A 13,564-nucleotide genomic window follows, 5' to 3' on the forward strand; every position below is an offset into this window, starting at 1 on the left:
AATGCACCTCTCCTGTCCTCACTGTTTTGAAGGTGAATAGCCTACTGAATATTTTCAGTAAAGAATATTCACTTCAGAACCACTTTGATGATATCCTCTGCTGGTAGGTCAGTAGACTCCTTGTCTATAAAGGTGATGCAAAGAGGTCAGTTAGTAGTGGGTCACTTTTTGTTTGCTGCTTTGTGCTATTTGTGAGATAAAGAAGTCTGACTTATACACATTGCTCTTTAAATCATGTTTGACCTGTAAGGTTTTGTGAGAGAACAGTCTTCTGTGCAGTGAAGAAAACTTCTACAAATTTGCCAAATATGGTCCAGATACCCTTGTAGTGAAGATGGTGTGACATCCTCAGCAAATGATTCCTTAGAGCATTTCCAAATGATCAGGGGACTGGAACACCTTTCATATGAGGAAAGGCTACGGGAGCTGGGGCTTTTTAGTCTAGAAAAGAGGAGACTGAGGGGAGATCTTATTAACATTTACAAATATGTAAGGATTGAGTATCAGGAGGTTGGGATATCCTTTTTTTTCTATTGTAGCTAGCAACAGCAGAAGGGGTAATGGGATGAAGCTGGAACACAAAAAGTTCCACTTAATGAAGTGAGGGAGCCCTGGCACAGGCTGCCCAGAGGGGTTGTGGAGGCTCCTTCCTTGGAGGTCTGCAATACCCGCCTGGACATGTTGCTATGTGACCTGATCTAGGTGAACCTACTTCTGCAGTGGGGTTGGACTAGATCTCTAAAGGTCCCTTCTAAACCCTACCATTCTATGATTCTATGATTTGTGTTTAATTACTCAAGGCTTACTTTGAGTGAGAAATTTTTGAACAGATTTCAACTTTTTGGTTCTCAAAAGTTATTTCAGTAAAAAATTGAAACTTTTCCACAAACTGATGTTGTTTGTGGAAAAGACTTACTGAAAAAAGTGTTTTCTGAAATTCATGGCATTTTCCTAATCTTTAATCAGGCACTTGCTACTTCAAATGTATGAGAGACTTTTGGAAAGACCTATGCAGGAGTTTCCATAAATTGCAAAGATGTAAGAATTTTATTCCAGTGTACAGTGCTTGCCTGGTTCAGTAAGCTCCAACACTTTAATTGTATTCTCTAGGCTCTGTTGATGCAGTTTATAAGTAGTTCAAAAACGGTAACCTACTATAACTAATTTGCAGCAGTACAAGTTAATATGATTCATGCTTCCATTAAATATTCCCAGTCTGGTAAATTTTCCTATTTTCAAATTTCTGTGGAAAGAAAGCATGTCTGTGAGACTCTGAATAAGGCTTTTCAGGGCCACCTTCAGTGGAACACATCAAGATTTTTTACAGTTGCTAATTATACTAGAAGAGCCATTTTGATGTCTAACCCAACACACTATCCTGAATCCTGTCTGCTAGAATATGATAAGTGTGAATATGATGAAAAAGCTAAAGCAGCCAAAGTCATTGACTACCCCTGGAAATCCTTGCCAGGGCTTTTCAGGGAGCTCACCCGCCATCATTGTAGAGCAATGTCATGAACTAAGTGTCTGTTAGGTGATGTAGACATGTAAAACAAAAACCAGAATCATAGGGATTGGAAGGGACCTTTAGAGACTAGATGATCTCTAAAGGTCCTTTCCAACCCTTACCATTCTATGATTCTAGGAAAACCCAGAGACTAGGTCATCAAAGACAGATAGAGGCATACACTGCTGCTCATGTACACTCAGTACCAGCTAGCAAGGCTGAGTTAGTACTGTGGACACCGACATTTCATTGTGTTCACACAGGCATTCCACTGTGTGCTTTCTTGTTTTCCTATCATTTTGTGACATCTTATTTACATGTCAACTCATGGATTTCCTATGCTTTAAGAATCCTTTTCTTACTTATTGTATTTCACACTGTTTTCCTTCTTGTAATACATTTTTCATAATTTATCATTCATTTACATTTCAATTAAGAACACTGGCTGTTTGTAAAAGCTACCCTGATGGGAAGTATGAAATAAATTATTGAAGTTAGAATAATCTGCACTTCCCATTACCACCTCATTTACCTTAATGGCACTAAAAAGTCTGTCACCCTCAGTACAGTTCATGCTTCTAATAGGAATTCCCTTGGGAGCCAATCTCATCTGAATTACATATTTGCATATGCTATAGGTTGTGTTAGGTGATTATAGGCTGAGCTTTAGAATACTATTCTTTAAGGATGACAGCTACACAGAGAGCTGCCTTTCCAGAGTCAAAAGATGGTGTTTCTTCATTGAAATAGCTAATATCTTTAAAAAAAAAAGGAGTCCCCAGAAGCATTGCCAATTTATTAGGTACTGACAAACTGTCTGACAATTACAAAAAAGTATTAAAGAACTGCATCATTTATTATTAAAACCAAGGAGGGAACAAATTTTTCACTTTGCACAAAAGACTTCCTTTTTTTCCAGGAAGAAATGAGAAAAACAATCTCTCAGCACTAAATTCTTTGTGAACAAAGGAGACTTTTTTGTTTGGGTAAACCAAAACGTGATTTTATTTTTGTTTTCATTTCTGTAGCTTCCAATTATTTCAATCTGAAATGTTTCAAAAGTTTTAAGAGCTGTATCTCATAATACTTTTACTTTGAATCAGCACCTTCCAGCTAAAGCTACTACCTTTGAATCAATGTTTTGTCATGAGGATTTCCATCAGGAGGCTGTCAACCAGCTCTCCTGATTTCTGTTTTTAATATGACAGCCAGGCACTAGCTAGGACTCTGAAGTAGATGCAATAGAGCTATGAAATAAGAAAAAATTCCATTCCTAAAGGAACAGAAACAGGCAAGGCAGTAAAACAGCAACATAGGAAGGAAAAGGGACATGTATGGTGACTTATTCACTAAATATGCAAATTAATCAGGATAACCTGATTACTAAATTGTCCATCTTTTCTTGCTTTCAGTTTCAAGAAAAGATGTGTAGTTACATAGCACCCTGGAATGTGCAAGGTCACTTTCAAGACACTCAAAGTTCAAGATATTTATTTGCTGCTCAGATATCAGGAAAGAGATCTGGTCTGAATTTCTTCATGCTTGCCAGGACCCCATCTGTATGGCTACATTTACACTTTGAAATAGCAGCATCCAGCTTTCATGAACTGTCAATGCCACATAAAAGTTGACACTGGGCTACTCCTCGTTTCCATGAGGCATCTTTTGGCCTTGAAACATTTTTGTTCTTTATGTCTGTGCCTTTCCCAATCCCCTTCCTTCACCCCAGATGAAATTGTGTTGCAGCACAGCAATGATTTTATAACAAAAAGCTGATGTTGCACACTGCAGAGTACAATGTCACTACATACTAAACTGAGGATGAAAGATTGTTGAGCTAGTTTTGAAGACTGCATAACATGGAGGGAGATTAGTTTGGTCTTAAGTTCTCCATACTACCTGATTAAAACTCCCCTAACCTTTACACCATGCTCAGGTGTTACCTGGGAGAGTGCTTGGTGGCCTAGGCCACAAATAAATTCAGGAGTACCCATGTAATAAGGAGTTTAGGGGATTATGGTTGAAAGATTCCCTTTAATCTGTGACTTTGTGTTATTTAATATTTTGGATCTGCTACTAAGAAGGGCAGCAAACACTCCAACAGGATATAGAAGTGGCCACAGTAGTTGTTTTCTTGCCCAAGACTTTTTGCATTAAAACGGCTCTTAGATCTTTTAACTTTGATTGCATTGAGTTTCAACTTCATTTTCACAGAATCATGGAATTTTTTGGTTGGAAAAGACCTTTAAGGTCATCAAGTCCAACCACTAACCTCACACTGCAAAGCCCATTGCTAAACCATGTCCCTCAGCACCTCATCTATGCGTCTGTTAAATTTCTCCAGGGATGGTGACTCCATCATCTCCCTGGGCAGCCCGTTCCAGTTGCTAGCAACCCTCTCAGTGAAAAAGTTCTTCCTAATATCTAAACTAAACTTCCATTGGCACAACTTGAGGCCACTTCGTCTTGTCCTATAACTTGTTATTTGGGAGAGGAGACTGACCTCCATCTTGCTACAACCTCCTTTCAGGTGTTTTGTGGCACAGAATCAAGGATTCAAGAGACTTCCAGGGAAAGCAACAACAGAATCCAATCCTTGAACAGTTCATTGTTTTTAAAAGTTGCAACATGAGTTGCTCCAGCCTCTTGCAAACCACAAATGCATAAATCTTATACCCAGGCTTTTTGAAACTATTGTTTCCATTTCCCCAGTTTAATGGCAATCATTTCAGCTGCAGTGTTAAGATGATGTTTTTTCTAAACTCCAGTTATGATAGAAGTATATAAAATAAAGAATGACAAAAATAAGATTAAAAAGGAAAAAAGTATTCACTATCATAGTTAAAATATTAAGGACCACTGAGAGAATTTATTAGCAATAGGATTAAAACAGAAGATATTTCACACACATAGTTACGTTGGGCATCTCACTGCTGCAAAGTGTTACTGAGGCCAAACAGAAACAAACTATAAAAGAATTAACAAAGCCATGGAGGACAGTTCACTTGCAGCTTTTAAATAAGATTATCTAGATGTAACCATTTTCTCAGTGATATCTGATCTGATTATGACTCCAGAGGGTGTATTGAAGACCATGTTGCTTTTACTCTCTCTTTGAATCCACAAGCATTGACTAGCAACCAGGATGCTGGATTACAAACACATTTTTATCTAGGCAGTCACATTAAAAACAAACTTTAGTAACAAGAAACTTCCCAACAAACTTCATCTGCCCAGTTTCACATCTGTTTACCTTGGCTTTATTAAAGTTTCTTCCTCTCCACATTTTAAGATCATCTATTTCTTTCACACCAGATTTTGTTTATCCCTGTAGAGGACGTGGTCTTCCTTTGGTTGGTTGACTATGGAGTTAAATGTGGAAGAGATATCTATGTCTTTTCTCCTCCTGAGAATGTAAAAAAGCATTCTTCCATTAAAAAAAAAATAGTCCTTATGAGGCAAGTATTTGCTCCACACCAACCAAGTCCATCATGTAAAGTCAGAACTGTTCTAGGTTTAGTTCAGGGCAAAAACTTTACAGCTGAAATTTTATCATGTAGTGTAACACAAATGTTCATGAAAAACTCTCTCATTTCCTGTAGTCACTCCAAGTAAACAAGGTTCTGAGTGAGAATAGAAATCCTAATACTCAATGTTAGAAATAAAGAAGAGAGGAGAAAAAAGAGAGAGAAGGGGGAAGGAAGGAAAAAAGTTCCAAACTAAGGCCCTTGAGCCTTTGCAAAGTACAGGAAGTCAAAAGTTAATGATCCAGCAGAGCTGACAACCTCTGTGTCTAGTCAATCCGATCTCCCTTTTTCAAGTGAAAGATGTGGCAGTGTAGTCAATAGTGATTTCCTCTTCATTCAAATGCTTTCAGCTCAAGCCAGGTTTGTATTTCCAGCTTTTCTTAATGGTGGCAGATGTCATCCCACACAATGACCCTCCCTTATTCTTCACAGACAGAGACAGGTGGAAGGAGGGAGCCACTTATTGTTCAGTCTCTTTCTTAATGCTTCTGAAACAGAGTGCCAAGAGCTTTCTGGAACAGGAGGTTTGTTTCGACTTTTCTGAGACTCTTCCTTCCACAATATGCATGTACTATCTATCCCATCGAAGCTGAAACCAACACACCAGTCAAAACAATTCAGTGATTAATTTTAAACAAAAAGCCTGTTTACATGAATAATCATTACTGAATATGCCTAAATATGAAAAGACTGCTCACAATAGCCACCTATTGTTAGAAGTCAATGCATTATGCATTGTTTGAATTAAATCAGGGTCTATATTGCAGTGGATTAATCTGGCTGGTGTCTCGTGGAATTTTTTTCCTTCATTTTTTTTGCAACCCATCTGCCAACTACAATAGGTTGTAATTTTGTTGAGCGTTTTATGCTGAAAAGTTATTAATACCAGATGTTCATTTCTTGGAGTACCCTAAGCACAAAACATTCCATAATGAAAAACAAAATGTTAACAATTATACGTCCAAACTTGGTGGATTAAAGATCCTGTTAAAATTCTGGGATACGTCCTATGTTTAATGCATTAACTCTTTTTTTCATCAAGGGAGGCCTGAAGCAGGCTACGTTTTGTTTTGTTCAAGGGAGAAAGGAAATGTATTCACATCTCTAGCATTGTTCTTTCACTGTGTTTTGTCAAAAATATCATGAATATAATAGAGTTCTGAGAAGGACAATGAAAATACACACATCAGGGGTTTTTAGGTGGAATTCTGGAGACAAGAATTCCTGTGCAAGACCCACATTAAATGAGTTTTCAGTTGAGGTCAGCTCTGCATTTGTGCATGCACAAATAACCTATTGAGGGAAAAATAGAAATGATAATAGAAAAGAAGAAAACTGTTCTTAGAAAGAGAAAGGGCTTTATCAGGGAAGAAGATAGGCAAAAGACTGAATCTTCAGCTGCTCTAAATTGGACCAGCTGTATTATTAATTCTAGAGAGATCCCTCTTTTCATTGCTTATCTCCCCCTATTAGTTTTATTGAAAGCTATTGTTAAGTTTCTGCCACCTGGCTTTGGGGGAGTACAGCCTGGTTTGTTAACTTCCAGTGAACTATTCCTGTCCAAGCTACTTAAGATGCTGTAGATATTCACAGTGAATTTCAAAGGCCAAGAACAGGGAGGAAAGTAATCACTGCACAGTGGGCAGGCCAGAAATGCCCCCAATTTACCATTCCTGTCAATGAGCTGTTTTTTTTTTATGATCCCTTCTCTACATTATACAAGCCCCTGTGTTACAGGTTTCAATCTTGAACTGCTCTCAAGGTCCAACTCTACTCCACAAGTCAAAAAGCAAGAGAGTAGAGCAAGAAGTAATGGAGCTTTGAGGAAATCAAAGGTCTTATTTGCTCTTCTTACTTGATGTCTTGCAGGGTTGCAAGGAGAGAGAGTGGGAGAGCATGCAGCCAATTTCCCTGGCAGGAGTGTTTCAAATATACCAGTTTTCATGTTGTTTTCTAAACATGTACTGGTGAGTAATACATTTTGATTTTGTATAAACAAGAAATGGGCCAATTAAATGCTATGAAGTCTAGAATGTACTGCTGAGATAGATACTGTTGGGTTTTTTTTGCTAAGAGTGAATTGAAATCAAAAGGAAAGATAGTTTTAACTTCTGCACTTCAAAGAAGTTAAATCTGCCAGGTAAATTTGTATATGCCATACAAATATCTGTGGTGATTGATAATTCTTTCTGTCTTTTAGATCTCGCAAGCACCTGTATCAGAAGCATCTTGGAAGCTGACCTCTATGTTGAAGGCAAAAGGTTGTTTTTATTTCACAATTTAATCAATTTAGTTTTATATGGTCATAATGCTTTTTTAAAAAACTCACAAACTACATGACATATTTCAAGAACTTTTGTAGCACTGATGTGTCCGACAATTCATATGCTGTTAACTTTTCTTTTGCGTGGATATCTCTTGGATAATCTCCTCTGATTCAGTGCAAAGAGCTCCCCTTAACATCAGTGAAAACTTCCCCCTTCAAACAAGTGCAGAAACTAGCGATAGGTGCACTTCAATAGCTTCCTTTTCACTTTGAATGTTCCCTGCAAAGGTCAGGTGCTTATCTGAAGCTTATCTGACTCACCCAAGCCTCTGCAGTTTACTAAATATCAGAAAATGAACCTTTCTTCAAAAATTGATAGAACTTCCTAATCTGAACCTGACCAGAAATACCACAGGTAATGGTTTTCCAGCAGGATGTTGTCTCTTTTTTTCCAGGTTCAAAAGCACATGATAATAAAGCAAACAGTTATTTCATAACCACAGAAAATTCTTTATGAGATTTGCTTATAAGCAAGGGTAAGGAAGTGGGAGGGATAAGTAGAAATATGAAAGTTTGCCTTACCTGAACTAACTTAGCTGTCCTTATATTGATTCTCAACAGAAACATTTAATAAGACTGCAAACTTTTTCACAATGTGGTATCAGTCAGATGTCTGTCTTTCTAATTGATATAAGTTCTCTTCCTTAAATGATATATTCCTGGTCTTTACCCTCTGCCTCCTTCCATCTACACATGTGTATCTGTACACACACATATCTATATAGTTACATATATATATGTATGTATAATCACGTTTTTCTGAATAAAACATTATTTGCACTATAAGACATGTAGGCAGCAGTTCACTAGGTCTCCTAAATTTGCAGGCAAGCTGTGAAAAAATTATATTTGCCTCAAGCAAGATTATTTCTTATAGCTCTCAATTCTGTCTTACCAGGATTACATTATTTTCCAACAGATGAGAAACAATAAAATAAAGATTGAGGTTTAAAAGATGAGACTTGAAAATTAAATAAACAGGTGTGATAATTCAGTGTGTACCAGCAGAGCTGGTTTTCCAAGGTGGAAGGAAAAAAGAAATTGGAAAAAACCCTTTCTCTGAATTTCTTTTTGACCTGTGATGCTATGAAAACCACGTTTTCTCTGTATCTAATTCATTTATCTGTCTCAGTTGAAATATACTTATTTATGCATACCTTCCCTCCCATATGATTGTTCTTCCCTTTTAAATTATCAGCCTTGTATCAGAATACTGTGCAGTCTAACCAGGGTCCTTTCAGTAGAAATTTTTTGTTGGTTTTTTTGTTTCCTTATTTTTGGTACAGTTGTTTGACTTCTTGTTACACAACAATTTTGAGTATATGAAATGGATATCATGCTGCACCTAAAAGGCAAGAGCAACAAGGGTCACCTCTCTTACCAGGTTCAACCATTTCCAACTCTTCAGGCTTTTGTCTGTCAAACCTGGAGATGATTCTCCACCCAGTGCCAGAAATTTTTGAGGGTACCAGTATTCACCTCCCAAGACTGAAGGTTAAGATCCTCTTGTCATCCAGGAACTGGTTTTGTTAAAATTTGGAGATATCTTAGAAACGCAATCATAGAATCATAGAATCATAGAATGGTAAGGGTTGGAAAGGATCTTTAGAGATCATCTAGTCCAACAGCCCTGCAGAAGCAGGGTCACCTAGATGAGGTTACATAGGAAAATGTCCAGGCGAGTCTTGAAGACCTCCAAGGAAGGAGCCTCCACAAACCCTCTGGGCAGCCTGTGCCAGGGCTCCCTCACCTCAACAGTGAAAATCACTTAAATCACTTGAATGTTCATATATAAGTAGTGCTTGTAAGCTTTTGGAAGATGAAAGAAATGGTGGCCCATCCTACTGCTATAAAATGGCTGTTTATCTTCTTTCTGTCTAATTCATATGAGATGTGTGCTCGGTTCCTCATCTCTTCTCTAGGGAGGCTGGATCTGCAGTCCCGCCTCTAAGGCTGCTTGTCTTTATTTCAAAATATTTCAGTAGCGTCTTTGCTCTGAGATTGGCTGACACTGATGAGGTTCTGAGGGGTTTGGTTTAGTTTAGGGAAGGACTTGGCAGTGTGAGGTTAGTGTTTGGACTCAATAATCTTAAAGGTCTTTTCCAATCGTAATGATTCTATGATCTCTCAAGGTCTGTGGATGACCTATCAGAGCTGTCTATCTCAAACCCATCCATGAATATTTTAGAGTTTATTTTATTATCAAAGTCTACCAATGACATCCAGTTGTTGTGGATATATAGAGCTTATTGGCTTACTGAGTACTTAAAGGCAGTCAAAGGTGATCTTTCATACCTTTGCAGAGAAAGTATAAAAACAACCGGTTAGATGGGGATTTTGTCCCATTTTATATAGATCTTAAATACCCATTTGTAATTTGTAAAGCATCAGGTATTTATTAGTTGCATCTCATTTCTCTTGAGATTTTAATGCCTATTTTTAAACTATTTTATGTAAGAACTCTTGTAAAACAGACACAGAAGTAAGATTTGAGAGTGCTAATCTATATCTAGGATTTTGCTTTAGGAAGGGACAATTCAAAAGCTATACTCACTACCAGCACCATTTAACACTTTATTGACCAGCTTATTAGAATCGAGTTACAGGAACAATAGTTACAGTTTATTTTTAGAGGATTTTAGCTACTACTCCAGAGATATTTAGATGTAGCCATGTAAGTAAATCATAGAATCATTTCAGTTGGAGAAGACTTTTAAGATCAAGTCCAGCCACCTATGGCCCTCAGCACCTCAACTTTGCATGTTTGGAATATCTCCAGGGTTGGTGATTCCACCACCTCTCTGGGCAGCTTATTCCACTGCTTAACAACCCTCTCCTTTTTTGGGGAAAAGATGCAGCTATATCTTTTATCCCAGAGTCTTTCAGTGAAACATTGAACTTCCCGTATGTCAATTGGTGAAGAAGAGTTAGAATTACAACATGTGACTCGCTCCTGTTGTCAATTTTCTGGTTGTAACACTTGCACTATCTAGATTCATCAATGCTTAGGGATAGTTTGTTTGAAACATCTCTACAGCAAGATCTTCAAACAATTTCTGCAGGAAGCTTATACCAATTTCTGGTGTTTTCTGTAGATCCTAATTCTTCTTTTCCAAATCATCACCTTGGCAGTCATGTTGAGTTGAAATGAAGTATTTCAGTGCATTTAACTGTTGTAATTTGATGTTAAATAATAGCAAAATGCATCCTAGAAGCTCATTTCTGAAAAGAGTTCAGAGAACACAGAATTCTTGGGGAAGCATGTTATTTGAGAAAACATGTTGTTTTGCAATGATACCAATTCAAAAAGTGTTACAACAAGCCTCTGATATTTTTCAGAAGGGATTTTTTTTTGTTATTTTTTTTAATACAAAGATATTTGTGCCACATGCTGTAGACTTTTAGAATTGTCATCATTAAAAATTTTTAGTCATGTTTCTATACTGCTATGCCAGTATAATTTTTACAACATTTCTAATATTGACTGCTAATTGCTTTCCAAATCAAGATCTTTCCTCTATGTGTCTGTGCCAAATGTATATTTACCACATAGGACTGACAGTAAAGGATTAGCTAAATATGTTTTGCTTCAGTTAAGGCTCTTTTTTTTACCTGTACTGGTACTTGGGGTTATTCTTTCCCAGACGAAGACTCTACACTTGCCCTTGTTGAATTCCATTAGATTTTTCTCTGCCCAACCCTCCAGCCTGTCCAGGTCTTACTGAATGGCAGCACAACCTCTGGTGTGTCAGCCACTCCCCCAGTTTAGTATCATGGGCAAACTTGTTGACAGTGCCTCTGTTCCCTCATCAAGGTCATTAATGAATGTATTGAGCAGTACCGGTTCCAGCACCAACCCCTGAGGGACTCCTCTAGTATATTTTTTTTGTGCATGCTACGAAAAAGACTTAATAGGAACTACCTGACTCCCATGTGAAGGATTGTATCCAGCATTTCCTTCTCTAACATAGCTAATAATGAAGTAGAAAGCAAGTTTTAGTCCCTTCAGTATACAAAGGACATCGATAAGTTATTGAAATAATTCAGTGAAGCACAACTGAAATGATAAAGGGATTACAGGACATCACATGTGAGGAGCTACTACAGAGCCTGAAAATGAAGAGTTTTAAGAAGAGAGTGCAAAACAGGGAGAAAGCACATTGTAGTCTCTGCATTAATGCATAATAAATAGAAAATGTGCACACAATGTTATCACAACATAAGCATTTTTCATTCTCTCTGCACAAGATGCTATACAGCGAAGAATCTGGCTTGTGTTAATTGTTTGTACCCTGGTGGAAAAGTGCTTTAGAATTTAATTGTGACTTAATGAGGTTCTTTAGAAATTACTCTAAAAATCTAAGACACTTAATAGAGAAAAAGTTTGTTCTCTGTAGAACATCTGACTCATCCTGTAGAATTCAACAGCAAGCATCTAATTCTCTATTAAATGGCAGATGATTGTTTCAAGCAAACAAAAACATATTACTGGTGTCTGGAATGTTCTCATGAGTTCTACACAATTTTCCTTTAAACAAATCCTTTAAACCTGAAGCAAATAGGTAGAATTATTTTATACTTTTTTAAAACATGTTATCAATGTATTTTAATTAACTTTTTCTAAAACGAGAATGTAGAGAAACAGTTTTGTTTTGAAAAACAAGAAGATTGATTAAGCTGAAGTTTATAGTCACCTCAGTAAAACTCTACTAATCAAGATACAATTGGTATTTACTTTCCCTTTTTTTTAAAAAAAAATGATGGACTGGAAGGTTAATTTTTCTTATTCTGTTTTTTGTTTCTGACACTTTTGAGGGGAATTTTCTCTTTGCTCTTCTGGTTTTGCTTTTGCTTCCTTCTTTGGTTTAGTGTTTTCTTTAAACAGTGTCCAGATCTGAGTTTTCCTCTTCTATAGTCCTAATCCTATAATTACTTTTAAAATTGTTATTTTAATATGTCTTTCCTCTACTCTTTAAAAAGAATTCTTTCTACAGTTTCATTTCCATCTTTATTTGCAAACTGGCTCACCACAGGAATGGTAAACAGTCCAAGCATAGGGAAAGCATGTGGATGTAATGGTTTAGCACAGATCATCCTCTGAAATGGTCTCCTGCTTAGGGAAAACTGGATTCTTTTCCTTTTTTACAAGTAAAAAATGTTTAGAGCTGTGATTTCAGTTTTTCTTACTGCTGCTTTTTTTGTTCAGAGCTGTACCTAGATATTGTCAGTTTGAATGAGGGATAAGGCACTATCCCATAATAAACAATATCAATTGTTATCATATTCCCAGACCAGTTTTATCCTGCATTAGACAATGTTCTCCCTAACCACTGTTAGATGTTTCCAGACATTGGGGCTTGCACAGGATATGAAACCAACCTGTTCTGGAAGGCAAGAGTTAGTAAAATATTGATGCAAGTCAAGCTATATTCTGTATTGGTTGCCTGTGAGATCAGTTAACAAGACCTGTCACTTTTTTCTCTTTTTTTCCCCCTTTTTTAATTTATATTTTTGTTTGCTTGTTTTTTTAATGAATCTGATTGTGAAGACGGTTATTTGTATGGCAGAGCCACCAATGCTAACTAGGAATAACACCTAGAGGTATATCTACAGGCTTCTCTCCCTACAAACATAATGCATGTGCTCAAAGGGGAAAGACAGCACCTCGAGACAAAGCAAACGAAAGAATGAATCAACTGAACTGTGCCATCTCTCTCACATTGTTTTTTCCTTCTTGACTTTTAGGAATGCTATTTCATGCATTTCCCAAACTACTGTCAAAGAGATATGACAAAATCTGGTGACCCATTATACACACAGAATCGGTGTGATACTTTGAGTAAGGACCTGAAAAAGTACATGTGTCCCAGCCTGGAGTCTGGGATAAAAGACATATTGCAGGAGGAGGAAGGAGAAAGGGTCCCAGAGGGGTAGGGGTCAGATTATTACATCACAGTGGTATCTTCCATAGGCTTCCCTCATGCTGCAAGGCAAAGTCCCTGAGCAATGCCACCTGTCCCATGCCGTTGCACCAAACCTATACAACACAGAAGATGATCCTATGGAATGACGTTACCAAGGAGGCAGTACCACTCTTTGCAAAATCAGATCCCCATTTGAGGAGGCTGTGAGGACCAGGAAAGGTGAAAAAAAAAAGTACAATTCTATTCTCTTCATAATTCCCAAATTGCTCCCAGGCCCCAA

The sequence above is a fragment of the Colius striatus genome, chromosome 4, assembly GCF_028858725.1.
Source record: "Colius striatus isolate bColStr4 chromosome 4, bColStr4.1.hap1, whole genome shotgun sequence".
Lineage (NCBI taxonomy): Eukaryota > Metazoa > Chordata > Aves > Coliiformes > Coliidae > Colius > Colius striatus.